Source organism: Callithrix jacchus, chromosome 1 (genome assembly GCF_049354715.1).
Source record: "Callithrix jacchus isolate 240 chromosome 1, calJac240_pri, whole genome shotgun sequence".
Lineage (NCBI taxonomy): Eukaryota > Metazoa > Chordata > Mammalia > Primates > Cebidae > Callithrix > Callithrix jacchus.
The window spans coordinates 109,966,589-109,990,358 of NC_133502.1; the positions used below are offsets into that span (position 1 = coordinate 109,966,589).

The 23,770-nt window shown below is 35.0% G+C and overlaps 1 protein-coding gene across 40 annotated transcripts in view; it reads right to left on the reverse strand.

Annotated features, from left to right (window-relative positions):
• RFX3 (regulatory factor X3) overlaps nt 1–23,770 on the reverse strand; it is a 304,192-nt gene that overhangs the window by 212,126 nt on the left and 68,296 nt on the right. For 8 of the 40 annotated variants that reach the window (XM_078368250.1, XM_078368243.1, XM_078368228.1 and 5 more), the window contains 2 exons: nt 21,896–23,007; nt 21,050–21,117 (listed from right to left, as the gene is read on the reverse strand). The exons of 28 other annotated variants lie outside the window; for them this stretch is intronic. The gene's annotated coding sequence lies outside the window, so the exon portion shown is untranslated. The remainder of the gene's footprint in view (nt 1–21,049; nt 21,118–21,895; nt 23,008–23,770) is intronic. 4 more of the 40 variants (XM_054255802.2, XM_035304833.3, XM_078368291.1 and 1 more) reach the window with 2 other exon arrangements.

A 23,770-nucleotide genomic window follows, 5' to 3' on the forward strand; every position in this document is an offset into this window, starting at 1 on the left:
CTGCCTGAGCTCCACCTCCTGTCAGAGCAGCAGCAGCATTTGATTCTGACAGGAGCACAAGCCCTGTTGTGAACTGCACATGCAAGGGATCTAGGCTGCATGTTCTTTATGAGAATCTAATGCCTGATTATCTATCACTGTCTCCTATTATCCCCAGATGGGACTGTCTAGTTGGAGAAAAACAAGCCCCAGGCTCCCACTGATTCTACACTATGATGAGTAGATAATTATTTCATTATATATTACAGTGTAATAGTCATAGAAATAAAGCACACAATAAATGTATTTGAATCATTCCCCTACTCTAGTCCATGGAAAAATTGTCTTCCAAAAAACCGGTCCCTGGTGCTAAAAAGGCTGGGACCACTGGTGTAGAACACTAGTAGTTCCCATTTCTCTGCCAAAATTTCTAACCTGTTTACTCATTAAGACCACAATCTGTTTAAGTCCTCTCATTAGTATGCATACATGAGCCTTTGTCAGCTAAACTCTACAAGTAGGCCATCTCAAGGTCTGCTGCCATTGACTTTACTTTCTTTTTACTATTGGTCACATTTTCCCCCTTTTTTTTGCATGTGTAGTAATTTATTAGATACTATATTATGTAATAAATATATAATACAATATATAAATAAAATAAATATATAATATAAATAAATGTATACATTGTATTATATAATCATACAATGCAGAGAAACTGGATTCTGCTATGATCTGAAGAATGATGATCTTTGTTCTCAGGGAGTATAATTACTGGATGAACAAACTGAACTTGTTTATGTTTTGTTAGGAGGAATTTGAGAAAATCGCATTGCACTCCAGCCTGGGCGACACAACAAGATTCCGTCTCAAATAAATCAATAAAAATAAATGTATGTCATGAATACATAAAATATATGTAGGTACTAATCTGTTTTATCATTTAATACCATAAAATATATATAAATCTATTATGAAAAGTTAAAATGTATCAAAACTTACCAACTTAGAAAGCACATGGTACCCTTTGCAGTCAAGAGAAGTGTAAAGAAATGTAAAGATGCAGTGTTAAATCATAACTGCATAAAATTAATTATAATACCTACTATACAACTGTAATAATTTTGTAGTGACTTTATATTGCTATTGTGGGTGAGTTCAAGTGTTGGGAGAATCTACTCTGTGATGCTAATCATCTCTGAGCGAGTGGTTCATCTTCCCAGTAAAAAGTATCATAGTATCACCGTAAAAAGTGACACAGTTCTCACGTATTTTTAATCATATTTAGTGTAACACTATAAACTTTGAATAACATCATGGGTCCCATATGAAGTGGCACTAGTGATGCTGCAAGTGTACCCAAGAGGCTGAGAAAAGTTACATTACAAGAAAAAGTTGAATTGTTTCATATGTACCATAGATTAAGGTCTACAGCTGAGATTGCCCACCTTTTCAAGATAAATGAATACAGCATAAGGATGATTGTTTAAAAAAAAAAGGGGGGGGGGGGCCGGGCACAGTGGCTCAAGCCTGTAATCCCAGCACTTTGGGAGGCCAAGGCGGATGGATCATGAGGTCAAGAGATCGAGACCATCCTGGTCAACATGGTGAAACCCCATCTCTACTAAAAATACAAAAAACTAGCTGGGCATGGTGGCATGTGCCTGTAATCCCAGCTACTCAGGAGGCTGAGACAGAATTGCCTGAACCCAGGAGGCAGAGGTTGCGGTGAGCCAAGATTGCACCATTGCACTCCAGCATGGGTAACAAGAGTGAAACTGTGTCGCAAAAAAAAAAAAAAAAAAAAAAAAAGGAAATTCATGAAGCTGTCACTGTCACTACAGCTATGCCAACAGTTATGAAAACCTTGCACTTTTTCAAATTATCCTTTTCTGTCAGATAGAAAATGCAGCTTTTATGTGGGTGCAGGATTGCTATAAGAAAAGCATACCTATAGATTCTAATATAATTCAAGAAAAAGTTGTCATTATATGACAATTTAAAGCAAAAGGAAGGTGAATGATCTAAAGGTGGAGTATTTAATGCCAGCAAAGGATGGTTTGGTAACATTAAGAAAATCAGTGAGGAGAAAGCATATTTCTTATGAACAGGTTTTTAATGCTGACAAAAGTGCTCTATTCTGGGGGAAAAAATGCCACAAAGAAGATGTATGAGGTAAGGAAGAGAAGTGAGCACTAAGATTTAAGGAAGGAAGCAGAAGACCAACTACACTGTTTGTGCAAATGCAGTCAGGTTCACGATAAGGATTGCCTTTACCTATAAATCTGCTCCCCAAAAAGATAAACAAACACCAGCTGCTAAGCTTTTGGTTGTACAGTGAGAAGCCCTTTTGCCACACTGCCTAAGAAGAGAACAGCTTTCTGGACTGGTTCCATTGATTCTTCGTTCCTGAAGTGAAGAAGTACCTTGTAAATAAGGGAGGTGTGTTTTAAAGTTCTTTTGATATTGGGCAATGCCCCAATCACCCAGAACCCCATGAGTTCAGTACCAAAAGCATCAAACTGGTCTACTTGCTCCAAACACATTATCTTTAATTCAGCCTCTAGATCAGGGGTCATAAGTATTTTTAAGGCACATAGCATTCAATGGAAAAGATTGTCTATACTATGGATGAGAAACCTGATAGAGCAACATGAAAGTCTAAAGAGCTTACACCATTGAAGAGACCATGGTTGTTATAGAAAAACCTGTGAAAGCTATTAATGCCGAAACCATAAATTCCTGCTGAACATAACTCTGTCCAGGCTTTGTATATGACTTCACAAGATTTAGAACAGTGTACATGATTTAGATTTGGAAGTGTACTCCAAATCAAGGAAGTCATGAAAGAGATTGTGGATATGGCCAAAAAAAAAAAGATACTGGATGAAAGGTTTGAAGACATGGATCTTGAAGAAACCCAAGAGCCAGTGGACATCACCCCAGAGGAATTAGAGAAGATGACTTGAACTCCTTGAGTGCCAATGCCAGACTATAAGGAAAAGATGCCAGAACCAATGCCAGACAATAAGGAAAGATGTAGAAGCAATGCCAGAAAACAAAGTTAATTTAGACAATCTGGCAGAAGATTTCCACTTACTCAAGATAGCTGTTGACTTCTTTTATGACATGGATGCTTCTATGACATGGGCACTGAAACTAAACAGTGGAAGAAGGGTCGATCCTGTAAAGAAACACTTTAAGAGAAATGAAAAAGCCAAAAAGTCAGATACAAATTACAATGTACAGTTGTCCTTTAGTATATGCAGGGGATTGGTTCTAGGATCCTGCATGTATACCTAAACCCATATATACCCCAATCTTTGCATACTAAAGTCCTGCAGTTAGTTATGCAGAACCTCAGTATACAGAAAGCTGGCCCTCCATATATGTGCGTTTTGCATCCCACAATACCGTATTTTTGATCTGCATTTGGTTGAAAAAAATTCAAATAAAAGTGGACCCAAGTAGCTCAAGTCCATGTTGTTCAAGAGTCCACTGTATTTCCATAAAGTTACACAGAGTGTGCCTGCCTCCCCTTCTACCTCCTCCACCTCTTCCACTTCCCCAAGACAGCATGAACAACCCCTACTCTTCCTCCATCTCATCCTACTCAATGTGAAGATAACCAGGATGAAGACTTTAATAATTATCTACTACCATTGAATGAACAGTAAATATATATTTATTCTTTATGATTTCCTTAAAATTTTCTTTCCTCTAGCTTACTTTATTGTAAGAATACAGTCCACAATACATATAACATAGAAAATGTTTTAATCTACTGTTTGTTATTGGTAAGCCTAAATAGTTAAGTTCCAAGGGAGTCAAAAGTTATAGGTGGCTTCTGACTGTGCTTGGGTGGAGATGTTGCCACCCCAAACTCTTACACTGTTCAAGGGTCAACTGTATTTCATTTGTGTTACAGAATATAGGCTACAGTTGTCTTAAACTACTGTTTTTTGCAGCAGTTCAAACACTGCCTATTCCATAAAGCTTTTCACAATCAAATAAGTAAAAATATCTGTCATGCCACTTGTTTATGGTCTAAAACAAAGGGCGGCACACTTAGTCTATAAAGGGCCAAGTTCAGTAAATATTTTAGGCTTTGTGGGCTAGAGTCCCTGTCACAACTACTCAAATCTCCCATTGCACTGTGAAAGCAGTCATAGACAAATGGGCATGGCTGTCCCAATAAAGCATTGTTTACAAAAATAGGCAGCCAGTTGGATTTGGCACCAAGGCCATAGTCTGCCAAACCCTGCTCTAGAATAGTGTTTCTCAATCTCTACTCTTCATCCTAATCATGTGGAATCTCAATGCAGATTCTGATTCTGTACATCTGGGTGGGGCCTGAGATTCTGTATTTCTAACAATCTCACAGTTGAGTGATGGTGAGACTATTCAGAGTATCGTATTTTTGAGAAGCAAGGTTCTGATAAGCTCCATGAGAAGGGAGGTCCTAAGTAATTATTTACTATCTGGCCTACATGCCTAGAAAAGTGTCTGACACATAATAAGGCACTCAATAAATATTTATTAAAAAAATGAACAAATATGCTTCTAATAGAATATCATGCTCAGCCTTATATCATTATTATTTAAGCTTACCAAATCTAGCAATCTCTGTAACATGGTAGACTTTCTAATAAATGCTAATGAATTAAATCAGACCCTTGGTCTATGTACACACTACAAAAGCTAGTTGTTGATAAATTCACCCCAAATTATTCTTCTATGTTCTTCCACAACAATCATCTTGCATTTTTTTAAGCTTTCTACAGTCCTTGTACTTCAAGGTCTTTGTACATTCCACTTCCCCTAATAGTAACATCCTTGCCTAATCTTTCAAGTATAAAGATAAATGTCACCTCCTTAGGAAGCAGTGCAATACGTATCCTTACCCTGTCCCCACCCAAATGCAGTTCTCTAGCTCAGCCTTGTGTGCCTTCTTCGAAGCACTTACCACATTTTACAATTAGTCATGCATTGCTTAACAAGAGACATGGTCTAAGAAGTGAATCATTAGGCAATTTCATCATATTGTAAACATCATAGAGTGTTCTTACACAAACCTAGATAGTATAGTCTACTATACACCTAGGCCATATGGTATAATGTACTGCTCCTAGGCTACAAACCTGTATAGCATGTTACTGTACTGAATATTAAAAGCAACTGAAACACAGTAGTAATTACTTAGGTATCTAAACATACCTAAATACAGAAAAGGTATAGTAAAAAACACGGTATAAGAGATTTAAAAAATGATATATTTGTATTAGGCACTTACCAGAAACATAGCTTATAGAACTAGAAGTTGCTCTGGGTGAGTCAATGAGTGAGTGAAGCCCTAAGCATTACTGAACACTTCTGTAGACTTTATAAACACTGTATACTTAGGCTACATTAAATTTATAAAAATAAATTTTCATTATTCAGTAATAAATTCACATTGGCTTACTATGACTTTTCTGCTTTATAAACCTTTTGATTTTTTAACTCTGACTCTTGTAGTAACATAGCTTAAACACACATTGTACAACTATACAAAAATATTTTTTTTCTATCCTTATTCCACAATCTTTTTGTATATTTAATTTTTTTTTTTTTACTTTTAAAACTTTTTTGTTAAAAATCAATACACACGGCTGGGCGCAGTGACTCACACCTGTAATCCCAGCACTTTGGGAGGCCGAGGCAGGCGGATCACAAGGTCCAGAGATCGAGACCATCCTGGCTAACACGGTGAAACCCCATCTCTACTAAAAATACAAAAAATTAGCTGAACATGGTGGTGGGCGCCTGTAATCCCAGCTAATTGGGAGGCTGAGGCAGGAATTGCTTGAACCCAGAAAGTGGAGGTTGCAGTGAGCTGAGATCGCACCACTGCACTCCAGCTTGGGTGACAGAACAAGACTCCATCTCAAAAAAAATAGTAAAAATTAATACACAAACATAGACATTAACCTAGGTCTACATAGGTTGAGGATCATCAAGACATCACTAGGCTATAATAATTTTTCAGCTCCATTATAACCTTAAGAAAACACTGTCATATATGCAGTCTATCACTGACTGAAACATCATTGTTCAGTTCACTACATTTTATTTATGTATATGATGACTTTTAAAAATTCCATTTACGGCCAGGCACGGTGGCTCATGCCAGTAATCCAAGCACTTTGGTAGCATGAGGCCAGCAGATCACAAGATCCAGAGTTTAGACCAGGCTGACCAACATGGTGAAACCCCGTCTCTGTTAAAAATACAAAATTAGCCAGGTGTGGTGGTGCTTGCCTATAATCCCAGCTACTCAGGTGGCTGAGGCAGGAGAATCACTTGAATCCAGGAGGTGGAGGTTGCAGTGAGCCGAGATCACACCACTGCACTCCAGTATGTGAGACAGAGGGAAACTCCGTCTCAAAAAAAAAAAAATTCCATTTACTCTACTAGAATGTAAGCTTACCAACTGCATTTACCTTATTTACCACTGAATCCCTACCAATTAGCACAGTTCCTGGCACATGTATACACAAATTTGTATTTATTTATTGAATCGAGAATTATTCATATTCACAGAGAATTTCCTCTGTTATCCTTATATTTAAGAAATAACCTCATTGTAAAGAAAAGAATAATACAGCCTTTTATCTAAGTAGGGTCACAGCAGCCAAATTTGTACTTCATGATGCTGCTCTCTCAACAATAACTAATTAGATCAAGAGTGAATATCTGCTCCGAGTTGGTCTGTATTTTCTCTTGTGGTATATTCAGGAATGAGACTGACACTCCAGTGTCTCGATGCTGGTCACTTTAATTGATTAAGTAGCAGTAGTAGGTAATTAGATTTGGTCATGTACATCCTTTAAAATACTAAAAAATAAATCCACAACGTGTAAAGAAACAAGAGACATGTATATAGAAGCAAGCATAACAGATGAGGCAAGTACTACCTAGGTTCCTAACAACTTTACCCAGAGCAAATTATTCCAGTTCTTTATGAAGCCAAATTGTTCTTTGTGATTTTAGGAGTTATCCCAATATCCTTCTACATTTCTATTTTTAGATAGGCTGAAATGGGATTCTGATATTTACAACCATTTCTATCTAAACATATCCAGTTTATAAAGGAACATATAAAAGTAAAACTATAGCCCAGAAAGTGTGTCAAAATTGCAGGAGGGAAAAATGTTAAGTGATCATCAAGTTTTCAATAACTAGAGTCTAGTAATCAAAGGTATGATTATAAAACATTACATTTTTAGTGAAAAGATAAACACTATCAACAGACTGGAGTATTTATGTAAAAAACTAATATACCCTAAAATGAATACACACTTCAATAATTCCTCCAGTGAAACATTTGCCATCAGTGGATTCTTAGTTCCAAAATTACTCAAAATACTTCATGCCAGGTGGCTGGCCATAAGTACATTTTTAAAAGTAAAAAGTTAACAGTTCTTGGCATGAACTAATTGAAATAAATACTTATTTAACCCAAAAGAAACAGTAAAAGAGAGCGAAATGCTGTGCAATATTTGGAATAAAAATGAACTTGAGATGAGATAAAGGATAGGAAAGGATCATACCCAACTGGAATTTTATTACTCAGACATACAGGAGATGTGACAAGCAAGAAGCCTGAGCCAATAAACTCCCGAAGAATCTCCTATAAGCCAATCACCTCAAAATGTCAATCAATTCTGGTCATTACTCCTGCAGCAAACTATTTCATATTAACTTTTTAAAAAAATAATTGCTAATTGAGTAATCCACGTTTTTGTTAGGAAGTTGAAATGGAATTGACAAAATCCTAGCAGTTTTCTTTTATAGCACAATTCAAAGTATCCATTATTTTCCAAGCAGCAAATGAAAATGTCAAAAACATTCTTGCTGTAGATATTTAGTTGTTTTCTGCCAAATTAATGAAAGGAAAATATTGCACTTTGAATTGGTTAATTACCATGAATCCTTCTGCAAAGGGCTCCTGCTTGCAGAATTAAGCCAGCTTTCATTGGCACACTGCCCTAATATTCATGAAGACTAGACTATAGGCTCTACTGTACTCAAGAGACATTTAGTTTTTGGCATCATTCATCAGCTTACAAATCATCAGTCCTAACTACTATAGACATTCAACTGTCTGAAATAAACAGGGCAGAAAGCACCTGCATTTAATGGGGATGTACCACATTCTGCTTCTTTGCAATTTTAAGTGCTAGATTTAGAATACAGAATGAACAAGAATACCCTGATTTACATAGCTTCTAGAAACTAGAGCTGCTTTAACAAAAATCCTCTGGTAACAAAGCTACTCCAAGAAAATCCTATAAGAGGAAGCAACTTCAAGCAAGAGGAACGTGGAGAAGCTATTTTTCTTCAGTATTAGGCCAGGGTTCATGGAACTATTCCAGGTATAGGCCTCTTATGAGTCCATACATAGACCTCATTCCACCCTACTTCCTAGTATTTGAAGATAAAAGGTGCTGATTCGCCTTCTTCAAAACTTCATCAAGTAACCATTGCAGTATTCAAGCTTAACCCTATCTCTCCTTTCTTGCTTCTTCATGTAATTCGCATACCTGCAGAAACTGCAAGACCTGAATGCCCTCTCTCCATGTCAGATGGCATATTAAATATATTTCCTTAAAACTGGATAGGGAAATGCTTCTCAACTTTTTGAAAAATATATTCTACCTGCCCTTCTATGTAGGAACTAATGGGTAGAGAGATAGAGATGAAAAAACTAATGATATGTATATTTTCTTTTTCCATTCTCTAAATAAAATGGGAAAAAAAAGATCCTGACTAAAGACAGAAACATACTGATAAACCTAAGAATATAAGCTGGTCATCTCCAAGATGTTCTCCATATGATCATAAATAAGCACCTGAGAGGGCTCTGGTGTATAACCTCCTCATACAGAGTCTTGAATCAGGGAATGGGAAAAGCTCAGAAGCCAACAGTTGATCCTAAAAAGGTCATTCAACACCAACTACAACGTTCATATAATTTCACATCTAAGTAGTATGGCAAATGTAAAATTAGCAGGCAGTGATTTTTAGAACTGATGAAATAACCTGTACAAATCCTTAGTCAAAAATACTTCGATGACATTACACTTCAGTCTTGAAGAACTTGATATAATAAGTCTATATCTATCTTTAAATATTGGAGTTAGCCAAGAGGACAAACGAAATGCTTAAAGGGTCTAGAAACCATGAAAACAAGGTATAAAAACAGAAAAAAAGTAGAGAAAGAGAAAGAAAGAACAGAAGGAACAAAGAAAGAACAAATAGCAAGATGACAAACTTAAAAAGAACTGTATCAAAAACAACAGTAAATGCAAATGATCTAAACACTCCAATTAAACATTAAAAGGCAGAGATTAACAGACTCCTAAAAAGGCAAGACACAACAGCATTGAGAAACATACATTAAATATAGACAGGGATAAGTTAAATGCAAAAGGACAGAAAAAGGTATACCACACTAACACCAGTCAAAAGAAATCTAGAGTGGCTATACTAGTATCAGGAAGAAAGTTGATTTCAGAACAGAACTATTATCAGGAATACAGAGAATAATTTTATAATGATAAAGTGATCAATTCATCAAGATGACATAATAATTTTAAATGATTACACACCAAGTAACAGAGCTCAAATTATATAATTCAAAAACTGACAGTAACCAAGATTTATAATATTCTGGCCATAAAACAAGTCTCAAATTTAAAATGATTCAAGCCTTAACTATATATGACCTGTTCACAATTGAACTAAATTAGAAAACAGTAACAGAAAGATCTCTGGAATACCCCAAATATTTTGGAGCTAAGTAAGAAACTTCTAAACCAAAGGATCAAACAAGAAACAAAAAAGGGGATTAGAAAGTATTTTAACCTGAATAAATTTTTTTTAAAACAACATAAAAATTTGCAGTAAGCAACTAAAACAGTACTTACAGGGAAATTTATACTACTAAATATCTACATTAGAAAATAAGAAAGGTTTTCACTTAATAGCTTCTGCCTCACCCCGAGAAATCAGTAAAAGAGTAAATCAAGTCTAAAGTAATGAGAAGAGAGAAAGTTAAGGATCATGGTCAAATTCATTGAAATAGAAAAAAATAAGTGAAAACAAAATCTCATTCTTTGAAATGATTAATAAAATTGATAAACCTTTAGACAGACTGATCTGAAATTAAAAAGATATAAATTAGGAATTGCAGGAAGGAGAGGTGGCATTGTTACAGAATCTACAGATATAATATGAGAATACTGTAACAACTTTATGCCAGTAAGTTTGAGAATTTAATAGCAAAAGTAATAAATTCCTTGAGACTCAACTTACCTAAGTTCACTCAAGAAGGAACGAATAATGTGATATACCTATATCTATTAAAGGAATTGAATTTGTAATTCAAAAACCTCCCCACAAGAAAAACTGTAGGCCCAAATGACTTCACTGGTGAATTCTACCAAACATTTAACAAGAAACAATACTAACAATATTAACATGTTTCCCAAACATTGCAGAGGAGAGAATACTTCCCAAACTAGGCTATGAGACCAGCAGAACTTTAATCACACAGAAACATTACAAGAAAAAGAAACCACATACCAATATTTCTTATGTACATAAATGTAAAAATTCCAAAACGCTGAATCTAACACTCATAAAGGATAATACATCAGGACTACGTAGAGTCAGTCTCAGGATTTGAAAGCCAGTTTAGGGTTTCACACCACCTTAAATGTAATCTACCATACTAAGAAATTAAAAAAGAAAAACTTAACAATCATATAAATAGGCACCTAAAAGTATTTGACAAATTCTAACATCCATTTTCGATAAAACCTCCTAGCAAAGTAGCAATAAAAGAATTTTTTCCACCTACTAAAAGGCATTAAAAGCCTAGGTTGGAAGTATTCTCTCTTCTCTAATGTGTGGGAAACATGTTAATATTGTTAGTATTGTTTCTTATTTAAATGTTTGGTAGAATTCACCAGTAAAGAAGTCATTTGGGCCTGGAGATTTTCTTGTGGGGAGGTTTTTGAATTACAAATTCAATTCCTTTAATAGATACAGGTATATCCATTATTTGTTCTTTCTAGAGTGAGCTTAGGTAATTTGAGTCTTTCAAGGAATTGATTACTCCTGCTATTAAATTCTCACACTTATTGGCATAAAGTTGTTACAACATTCCCATATTATATTCCCATATTAACAACCTGCAGTTAACATCATATTTAAAGATGAAAAATTAAGTATTTCTCTCTATGATCAGAAACAAGACAAAGATGTCTGTTTTCATTACTTCTTAAACGTTCTAGGTAGTGAAATCAGCAAAATAAAAGAAACAAAAAGTATCCAGGTTTTAAAGAAAGAAATAAAATTCTATTCAGACAACATGATCACCTATACAGAAAGTTAGTATCTATAAAACTGCTATAAGAACTAGTGAGTTTAACAAGGTTGCAAGATACAAAATCAATATTTAAATCAATCATATATCTACTTAATAGTCATTAAAAATTAAAAGCTGGAATTTTTTTAAAAAATACATTCTTAATAGCATCCACAAACACAAAATACTTAGGAATAAATCTGACAAATGATGTGCAAGATCTGTACACTGAAAACTACAAAAATACTTCTGAGAGAAATCAGAGGGCTAAATAAGGAGGTATAGCTTGTTCATGGGTTACATGACCCAATATTGTTAACATGTCAAATCTTGCTAAATTAATTTAAAGAATTAATGCAATCCACTGGAAGTAATCCACATCCGGAATACCAATAGGCTTTTTCAGCAGAAATTGACAAGTTGATTCCAAAACTCATACGGAAATGCAAAGGGCTTAGAATAGCAAAAACACCTTTGATAAAAAAAAGTAAAAAGGAGAGCTAACACTACCTGATTTGAAGATTTACTGTAAGTTTCCAATAACCGAGACAGTATGTTATTGGGGTAAAGACAAACAAACACACCAATAAAATGGAATAGAGAATTTCAAAACTGACGCACATATAAACAGATAACCGATTTTCAAGAAAGATGCAAAGGCATTCAAGCAAAGAAATAATAGTTTGACAAGTATTGTTGGAACAAATGGATATCCATATTTTCAAAAAAAATAAACTCTGACCCACAGCTAACACCATATACAAAATTAACTAAAAATGAATTGCAAGGGATAGGTTAACAACTCTGAAACTGCTTTATATATATACTGGGTTTGTACAACCTAGTAGATGGATGATGGAAGCCATGTTTCTCATTGTTGGAGAGAGACATTAATGATAAACAATAAACCACACTAAAACATATTACATGGTATGTAATTGGTACAGTCAGAGACATCAGTATGAACACACATTTTGTTTAATATGTATACAAATGGACACCTACAGAATTTTAGTGAGAGAGTGAGAGACAAGACAGAGAAAGACTGATCGATCCATGGGTTAGCATATTTACATATGTTTTCTGGTTCTGCTGGCCACACGAACCTAGACATAGTGACACCCTGTGGCAACAACCAACATACCCAGTGTCCAGGTCTTAATTTCTATATAATTAGCTCTAAAAACAAGAACCAAGGCTCCCTTGAGAAATGGATGATTCTGGCTCGGGGGCATAGAAAATATAAGACTTCGGCATCTTGTAGTATCAGAAAATAAAAAGTGATCCACAAAAAAGGTGGAGGGGAACGTGTTAAGGAGACACAGGAGCCAACCAAAAAGAGCTCCCAATGGCCAAAGCTGGAACAAGTTGAGTAACAAAATAATGTAGTACTTGAATGTAATGTAAAGTATAAAATATTAAGCCATACTGATAAAATAAATGATTGAAGAAATAAATGGGAGAGAAGAGATAAATATTTCTTATAGAAGAATTTCAAATAACTTATGTAAATACCCTTACCTCTAGGCGATGAACTAATCAGCCCCTCCCCTCTTCGGGCACAGGCTATGCTTAGTGACTTGCTTTCAAAAATAGAATATAGACAGGGTGAAAAGAATTAACTTTACCATAGAGTAACCTGGCTAATATTACCTTAGTCAGGTAATCAAGGTTAAGCAACACCAGTGATAAAGGTATGTTGATACCATATGATGTGATGAGAAAGGCACTTCTCCCCCCAAAAATCAGAATCCCTGTGTAATCAAGAAAAAAAATTAAACAAACCCAAATTGAAGGATACTCTACAAAATATCTGGCCAGTACTGCTCTAAACTGTCAAGGTCATGAAAAATAAGGTTACAGATATTAGTGGAAAAACGGATGAAATCCAAATAAAGTCTGAAGTACAGTCAATAGTAATATACCCTCTGGTTGCCTACTTGTAACAAATATATCATGGTTATTTAAGATACACACAAAAGAAGAAAAGGAATGGGGGTATATGGGAACGTCTGTACTACCTCTGCAACTTTTCTGCAAATATAAAATTATTTCAAAGCAAAAAGTTTATTATAAAAATGGATTCTAGACCTAAATGTAAAGAGTAAAAACATAAAGCTTCTGGAAGAAAACATAAAAAATATTTTAGCATTAATTTTGGCAAAATTTATTAGTTATGATGCTAACAGCATAATCCATAAAAAATAAAATTGATAAATTAGACTTAAAATTAAAAATTTTCTGCTCTTTGAAAGATACTGTACAGGAATTAAGAAAAAAAGCAGACTAGGATCTACAAACATATATCCAATAAACGTCTTACATCCAAAATTTATTGACTGTAAATTCAACAATAAAACAACCTAATTAAAAGTAAGCAAAAGATGTAGACAGTCACTCCTGAAGCAATAAAGTGGCAAATAAGGACAAAAAAAGATAATATCATTAATCATTAAGTAGGTACAAATTAATATCACAAAAAGAAACCACTACACATCTGTTAGAATGGCTAACATTTTCTTCAACTTTTACCTTAAGTTCAGAGGTATATGTGTGGGAAGCACAGGTTTGGTACATAGGTAAACATGTGCCATGATGGTTTGCTGCAGAGATCATCCTGTCACCTAGGTATTAAGCCCAGCATCCATTAGCTATTCTTCCTGATGCTCTCCCTACCACCACCAAACTTCTCCAACAGGACCCAGTAAGTGTTGTTCCCTTCCATGTGTCTATGTGTTCTCATCATTCAGCTCCCACTTATAAGTAAGAACATGCAGTGTTTGGTTTTCTGTTTCTGTGTTAGTTTGCTGAGGATAATGGCTTCCAACTCCACCCATGTCCCTGTAAAGGACATGATCTCATTTCTTTTTATGGCTGTACAGTATTCCATGGTGTATATGTACCACATTTTCTTTATCCAGTCTATCACTGATGGCCATTTCAGTTGATTCCATATCTTTGCTATTGTGAATAGTGCTGCAATAAACATACACATGCATGTATCTTTATAATAAAATAATTTACATTCCCTTGGCTATATACCCAGTAATGGGATTGCTGAGTCAAATGGTATTTCTGCCTCTAGGTCTTTGAGGAATCACCACACTGTTTTCCACAATGGTTGAACTAATTTACACTCCCATCAACAATGTAAAAGTATTCCTTTTTCTCCACAACCTTGGCAGCAGCTTTTTTTTTTTTGACTTTTTAATAATAGAATGGCTAAAATTTTAAAAACTGATCGCATCAACTGTTGGTAAGGATGTAGAGAAACTGGAACTCTCATACAATGCTGGTTGGAATGTAAAACAGTGCAACCAGTTTGTGTAACAGTTTTGGAGTTCCTTAAAAATTGAAATACATACCTACCCTATCACCCATCCAATTCTACTCTTAGGGATTTATCCAAAAGAAAGCATTTGTCCAAAATCATGTACATCAATAGTCATAAGAGCTTTAACCATAATAATCAATAAATGAAAATAACTCAATTATCTACCAACGGGTGAATACATAAACTCATTGTGGTATATCCATGTAATCAAATACTACTCATCAATAAAAAGGAATGAACTGCTATTATAGGCAACAATATGGATGAATTTCAAAATAATTATGATAAGTGAAAGAAGCCACACAGAAAGAATACATACTGTATTGTTTCATTATTATAAAGTTCTAGAAAATGTAAACTAATAGATAATGACAGAAAACAGAAGAGAAATTGCAAGGGTAGGGAGGGATAGAGCTTGGTGGGACAGGGAGAGACAAGAGAAAGAAAATAGGGACGCAGGGAAACTTTAGGGATGATAGTATATACACTATCTTGACTGTAGTGTTAGTTTCACAGATATATACGACATCAGAACTTACCAAATTGTATACTTTATATGTAGTTTACTGTATGCCAAATACGCTACAACAAAACTATTCTTTACAAAATCAACACTGGCAAAACTAAGAATACACTAAACCTAGAAAAAAGAAGCCTCAAAAAAAAAAATGGAAAGAAAAAATTCCTGGCACTTGGCAAACAGCTGACAGCATAGCAAGTAAAATCTGATTCGATTTGGTCTGTGTGGCTTCAGGAGAGAATGAGTAACCACAGAAGAGAAATTAAAATGAAGCTGTATCAGCTACATGGAATATACTGACAATTGAAGCTCTCTGCAAATGGAATGGACTGCTTTTGTAAGATAAAACTCTCTCTCAGTCACAGAAGGAGTTGAAGTAGAAACTCAAATGATCACTTTGTTACGTGAGGGTCTAGGAGAAATTCCTCTTTGGGATAGGAGGCACAGTACTTCCTATCTTTAACTCTACTCATTACAAACATCGAACAAATAGTTTGTACTTGGGGAAAAACATATTTAATCACATTCATCAAACTTCAAAGCCATCAATACCCATCATTTTGAATGGTTTAAAGTATTTGGGAGCATATGAACAGGGTATTCATATGCTCCCATTCATAATAAATGCACTTGTCAATCTTCAACAGTTATCTGTCACACAGAAAAAGCAGTAAAGAAATCTTCAAAGATAAACATAGTTTTCTAATGTGTATTTGCCTTTCTGTTTGTGTTTTTCATATAGTAAGTTATTATACATTTATTGAGAGAAGGGAGCATTTATAATGTTTACTATACAATTCTTTTTTTGTTGTTATTATTATACTTTAAGTTTTGGAGTACGTGTGTAGATCATTCTCAGCAAACTGACCCAAGAACAGAAAACCAAACACTGCATGTTCTCACTCCTAAGTGGGTGCTGAATAATGAGAACACACGGCCACAGGGAGGGTAACATCACACATCAGGTTTATTACGCAATTCTAAGCAGTTAAGAGTTCAATATATAATAGTAATAGCCACTACTTACTGAAAATTTATTATAGGCATAGATATTTAAGCAAAACATCTTGAACACATGAAGTTAACAATACTTCAAGATAGCTATTACTCCCACTTTACAGATGAAATATCTCAGGCTGAGTGAAGTTAAGGGGATCTTCAGGTTGAGGATCTGAAGTCAAGCCCATCTGGCTTCATAATCCAATCTTATAAAATTGCTCCTAGTTCACTGAAGTAGGGGCCATCTGATGATTACTGCATACAGACTCTTCCTTCTCCAAATATCTCCTATATTCCCACTCAATTTATTTTTAAAAAATACAAATTTTTTCATGTTATGCATCCAGCTTTGATGGCTTTTCTGCCTTATAATTCCTTAGAGGCAAAGCACAAACTTGTCAACTTGGTGGATAGATCCTCCCACCTACTTTTCAAGCTTCATTTCCTATTATTGCTCCTGTGTTCTAGATATACTAAGATCTTTCAAAGTCCTTTAAAAATGTAATGCATTTGTACTTGCTGTTCTAACTTTTCTGTATGCCCTTATTTCTGGTATAGTGAATGAAAATTTATCTTTCCAGAATCAGTTTAAATATTGTTTCCTTTGATGAAGTCTTGACATTTCAGTGACATTTAGATGTACCTTCTTTTACATGTACACCACTCTATTCATATTGGTATTATTCATTTGTAGGTTTGCTTCCCACAAAAACAGCTCCTCCAAGACAGTTACTCATCCCTGTATCTCCAGTGCCCAAGCCTAATGCCTGATGTATAAGAACCATTCAATAAATCATTATTGACTGAATGGACAGATGATGAACAGGAGAATGAGTAAACAAGCAAATTGATACAATAACAAGTGTCTGAAATTAAGGGGTTCTTATGGGAATATATAAAAGAAACAGTACTTGCATAGGACAGAGGTATACAAGTTGCCATAATTATAATATGTAACTATACCTTATTAATTTATATAATTTCATCCTAAAGGAAGTCTTCATTGAAGTAACTATTACTTTCTATCCTATTTGATTATGTGATCCTATTAAAATAGTTTATTTAACCAAAAGTAAAGGTAATATATAATTTGATACAAAAATTAATTCTCAAGACTATAAAATGGCTGGAAACCAGGAGATCTGTGAACGACTCTGATTACTTGTCAAGAAAAAGAAAGCCAGAGGAATAACCTTTCTGTGACCTCCTCCCACAAACAAAACTATTCACAGATTTTACCATTTCAAGATATAACCTTGTTTAGTGCACTACTCCTGCAGATAATGAGACACACAAAAAAAAGAAAAAAACATACACACAATTCTCACCATTTGAAATTTCAGGCTCCTTTCCTTCTCAATTCTTTATCATTTTCAATTAAAATATTTTTATGATTGATCAATATGTTTTATTAGATTCCTAAAATCAATCTTAATAAATTGGGGTAACGTCTGCTACACTTTGGCTTGAGGGGCTTCTTTTACCATCTATTCTCTTGCATAGACCTAATATGGAAAAAATTTGGGTTCTTGCTGGGCATTGCTGTTTTATGTTAAAATCAAGCTAAAACTAATTTTTTTTAAATGCAAAATAAAATGGAACTTAAAAAAAAGTCAAGAAGCTTTGAGAACAATTCCAGCTAATGGAAAAATTATTTTAATTATATGAAAAATGTTCTAAAGCAATCTTCTGGGTAAAAACAAAGCATTACTTATTCGTTGAGGAAAATGCCTTCTCTAAAGAAGTGTTCACAAGTCAAAAGCCCTTAGTCTATGAAATTAAAGCCTTATAAATGAAGGTTAAAAAATTCATATCTTGATAATTTTCTTCTAACATGCTGCCTCATTATAGCAATAACATTTTGATTTATGCTAAAAAGCATTCCTTTCCAAAGAATTAAAATGCCTTTTAAAAAACACCCAGAGAAAAAAACCTGAAGTGTTCTATACTCAGTCTATAACAGTGGACTTTACTTCAGAAGGACAAAAGAAGCAATTTTAAACTCCATTAAGTATATCATTTTTTTCTGAAACATGATAGTAACATGGAAATAATAACTGAATGATTTCAGAACCCTGCAATGCAAAAGTTGAGAAATGAAAAATGAAGACAAAAATAAAAACTTTGGACTAAGATTTCCCTTAAACAAAAGGAGACTATTTCCCAAAAGCTGGTATAATTTTCTCAGATTAACGTGAGAACACAGGATATACAATTTGTTTTGATTTTTGTTTTTAGTATTTTCAAATTTGCTCCTGCTCCTTTTATAAACACACAGGTTAACAAAAGGAGGTAACTGATATCTTAACTTATCACACTGTAATCTTTCAAGGGAAACAATTCAGTTCATTCAAGATTTGGTTCCAGTAAGCATTTTTCATGTCTCCTGCATGAAGGGATAATATTCTATAAAATGAAAGGACACCATGCATGAATTAAGTATGAAGCATTCATAAGAGAATCAGAATCTAATTAGATAAACACACTTCCCTACAGGTGGATATGAATTCAAAAGTCTCTGAAATCTCATATTTAAAGGCTAGCAGTGCTTTTTTAATTATGCTAAAAGTCCCTTGTCTGCTTGATCTCTCGTGAACAATTTTAATCAGGCAAGCCTAATATACTCCGTCTCACAGACAACTAAACAGAGCTCTCAACTATGAGCTAATGGGAAGACAAGGAATCACAAGCATTTTTATTAGAAGGGAAAAATGACCAGCCTAGAGATTTGGCCAGCAATAAAGCAAGATTAAATCATGCTTTTCCCTCACTTAACCTACTTAACTTCAAGAACTACAGACGTATAATTAATTTGCTCTTGAAATTTACTCTGTAAACATAAACACATGATTAAATAATATTGCATTATTACAATTCACAGTGGTTTTAGTTATTTTCTTTTCCCATTCACAAATGGACTAATATACTAAAAATCCTTTTGCTAGAGTCTAAGAGTAATCTCTTAAAAATTATCCTTTTTACAAAAAGGAGAGTAAAAAATTATTCTCTGCAGTTTGTAGGGATCTTCACAAAGGATCCTGTTCAAAGTGTTAAGTGGTAATTAAAAGGACCAAATGATTCCATCTCCACTTTTGTATCCCCAAATCCATTTGCTACATCAGCTATAACCATGAGTTCCCTGTCCATTCTGAGGCCCTCCCATGATACAGCAACTTATTATAACCCATATATTTCCTCTTCTTTAAAAAAAAAAGGGGGGTCTCACTCTGTCACCTAGGCCAGACTGCAGTGATACCATCATAGCTTGAATTGCAGCCTCAAACTCCTTCCTGGTCTCAAGTGATCCTCCTGCTTCAGCCTCCCAAGTAGCTAGAACTACAGACACATTCTAACATGTCTGGGCAATTCTTTAATTTTTTGTAAGGAAGGAGTCTCACTATGTTGCCCCGACTGGTTTCGAACACCTAAGCCTCAAATGATCTTTCTACCTTGACCTCCCAAAGCACTGGGTTTCCAGTTGTGAGCCACTGTACCCTGCCATAACCCATATTTTAAAATTGCAATTAACTACCTAAATCTAAATGCAACAATTTTAAACTCTTTTCTTCTAACCAATTCAACCCAGAAATACTGATGGGTGAGCTAGGCCCTAAGAATTTCCACCTATGCTATACCTAGTTGGTTTTGTCTATTATCTTCATCTTCAAAATTAAAAATTAGGTTCTTTGTTTGCATTTACCCCAATTATTTGCTATGTAGTTTGCAGCACGTTCTCTCCCCGCTCTGTGCCTTATTTTCTTCATCTGTCAAATTGTGACTAGTAATACCCTCCCTCATAGAATAGAGGTAAGAATTAAATGATATAATATTAATACATAGAAGAGCAACACCTAGCATACTGTAGACACTGAATTTCCTTCTTGCCATGTCCAAGATCATTGTTTTGAGGATCTTGAAGCACAGGCTTCAACATTGCAACTGAACCCCAAATAACATGCTGTTTCTCACATTCTCCCTGGCAACCTCTGCCAGCCTCAGGACTCACCAGTAACCTTTACTCAGAACCTTTGTTTTATTATTTCCCCATCTCTACACTCAGCTCCAACTCTCTTGAGGATTTCCAGCTATTTTCATCCTAAGGCTCCTTGGAGCTTCTCTGCCTCATGCAGTTTTTCCATGCACTGATGATGTTTGCTTATTTATTAGAGATGGTTTCATTTACACTTGCCTCAATTTTTATCTGCCTGGTTCTTTTCCTCATGGTGCTATGCTTCTCACTAATTACAACTGTACATTATCAGTTTATTTGACACTTTTCTATTCACATTGATTTAAAAGACTAGTCTTTACAGTTGAAATAAGATATGGAAAATTGGCCAGGTACGTGCCTCATGCCTGTAATCCCACCAATTTGGGAGGCCAAGGCAGAAAGATCACCTGAGCCTCAGGAGTTCAAGAACAGCCTGGGCATCATGGCCAAGACTTTGTCTCTACTAAAAATTAAAAAATTAGCCGGGTGTGGAAGTGCATGTGTGTAGTCTCAGCCACTGAGGCAGAAGGACTGTTTGAGACCAAGAGATTGAAGCTACAATTACTGAGGCTGCAGTGAGCTATTATCGCACCACTGCACTCCAGCCTGGGCAACTGAGTGAGACCCTGTCTCAAGAAAATAATAATAATAATAATAATAATGACCTAAGACACAGAAAATTAAAATAGTTTAGGACAAATAGTGATCATCATAGCCCAGGATAAAAACATTTGGTTAATTCTTTGAAAATTCTTTGAAAAGTTTTTATACTTTATGCATTCACCTATCAGATCCTATGATTCTACTGACCTGGTTGCTTGATGGGTGTAAAAATTCAGCTTGTTTATTGAAATGGTAGATGCTAAAAAAGTATTTGCCTGGCAAGGCAGAGAAAAAGAAAATTAAAATATAAACTTTCAACAAGTTTCATCAAGTACTACTAAGATTGCAATCACACACATACAAATAAATCCCTTTAAAACCTATAAAAATGAGTTGTCTGATATATGTGCAAATATCCCAGATTAAGAAAATCTCAATTATGGTGTCAGAAAGATGAGCTCTATAACAGGAAATTTCCCTTTGAAACAACATGAAGAATAGTTAAAATGTATTTTAACTATGCTCAAAGGTCATTTTTTTCTCTTTTTTACTATTTTTTTTGCCTTTCTCTTTCCTTAACAAAACATTCTCCCCAATCCTCTGTTTGATACACAAATTTGAAATGCTTAGTGATACAAAAGAAAGTACTATTCTTTCTTTAAAAAAGAACTTTTTAAAAATTTTAGATGTGTGACTGCGGAATAAAGTATTATTCTTTACATAAATATGAATTATGTCTTTCACAGACTACATGCTTGTTAATTTTCCTAATGGAGTTCAAAGTCTTTCCAAAATCCCAGAGTTAATCCCAACCTGCTTCAAATTATCATGTTTTAAAGTTCTGTCTCAGGTTTTCCGGTAAAGGATATTCACAAAAATCAAATCAAGCGATATCAAGAACAGAATTTTTTCTAAAAAAGTAGCAGAAAACAGTAACAATAATTCTTAGAATTTTCCCTTAAAAATTCTTTGGATCATTCCATTCAATTCACTCAGGCAAATTTTACATTCCAGTGAAATTAAATAAAGTATTTCAATGACTTAATTTAGTACCTGGGATAATGGCTAAAACTTTCTTGTCTGCTCAATATTTGGTTTTAAAAGAGCTGCAATTACAACTGGCACCCAGATCCTGGTTTCCAATAGTATTTTCCAGTAAAAAGAATCAGAGTTCCAAGGAAAAACAGCTGATTCTAGGAGTGAAGCAGGAAATACAAGAAGTAAATCTGGAGCATCTTGTAGTGTAGAAAAGCAAGGAAGTGCTCAAAAAAGAAAACCAAAGTAAAACATAGTGATTAAAGTATGTTAAAGAGATATAGGAGCCAACTAAAAGAGCTCTCAATGGCCAGAGCTGGAACAATTTGAGCAATAAAACTATAGTGCTGGATTATAACCCAAAAATGATATAACCCATGCGCCATATTCATATATGTAAATGACTGAGGCTGAGTGACTCATACGTGTAATCCCAGAACTTTGGGAAGCTGAAGCGAGAAGTTCACTTTAGGTCAGGAGTTTAAAACAAGCCTAGGCAACATGATGAAATCCCATCTCTACAAAAATTACAAATATTAGCTGGGCATGGTGGTGTGCCTGTAGTCCCAGCTACTCAGGAGGCTGAGGTAGGAGGATTGCTTGAGCCCAGGAGGTTTAGGCTGCAGTGAGATATGATTGTGCCACTACACTCCAGCCTGGGCAACTGAGCAAGTCTGCAAGTCCCAAAAAGACAACAAATACATTTTGACTGGAAAAAATAAACAGAAGGAGAGAGAAATCTCTTGTGCAGAAGCATTCCAAATAATTTTCTTAGCCCTCACGAAGGGGGAACATAATTTCCCACTCCTTAAGTGTAGGCCGCATATAGTGACTTCCTTCCAAAGAATAACTTCATAGTGGAGAAACTTATTAATAATAGGGGAAAACGGAAGTAGCGTATATGGGAACTCTGTTTAATATCTTCATATGCTTTCTGTAAATCTAAATGTATTCTAAAATTTAAAAAAGAGTATTAAAAATGATTTTTACTATCTGCTACTAACTTTGGCTTTCAAAAGTTTGCTGCTTGGCTTACCAGTAGAAACCCTTAGTCAATTTTGGAATTGTACAATTTAAATTGTACAGTTCTTCATTACACTCTTGTTCTTGTTCTTCTACAGTCACTTGTGCTGTAGAAGGAATTGGAAAAATGAAAAGCATATTTCTGCATATGAATTCTGCTCTACCTGCAACTATCCACATGACCTAAATAACCAATTTTCTCATCTATAAAACCAGGCAAACCTGCTGTGATGACTTTCTGTTACCCTATGGGGATGGTAGGTAATGCTGACACCCTATCTGACACTCTCATCACTGAAAGTGTGTCATCTACATCCTTCTCCAGCCTTCTCTAGCTTGGCCCACTCAGATATCAATCTGGTACACGATCTGGCTCTTCTAGTTTTCTTTGGAATTGATACTCAAATGTCATTTTTTTAAAAAACCAATTAATGGCCAGGCACAGTGGCTCGTGACAATAATCTTACTGCTTTGGGAGGCCAAGGCAGGAGAATTCCTTGACACTAGGAGTTCGAGACAAGCTTGGGCAACATAGGGAGACACCAGTTCTATAAAATAATAAAAATAATAGCTGATCCTGGTGGCGCATGCTTGCTAGTCCCAGCTAATACAGAGGCTGAGGCAGGAAGATTGCTTGAGCTGAAGAGTTTTAACACTGCAGTGAACTATGACTGCACCACAGCACTCCAGCCTGAGAAAATAAAATAAAAATAAATTCATGTTACTGTCATATTTGGAAGAATAACCAGAAATTAGATACAATGGTTGCTTCTGTGTGGGGGAACAGGAGGCTGGCATAGGAGGAAGGCATACTTTGCACTCTATAGACGCTCTGGCTATATGAATTATTTTTTACTGTGTGTATGCATT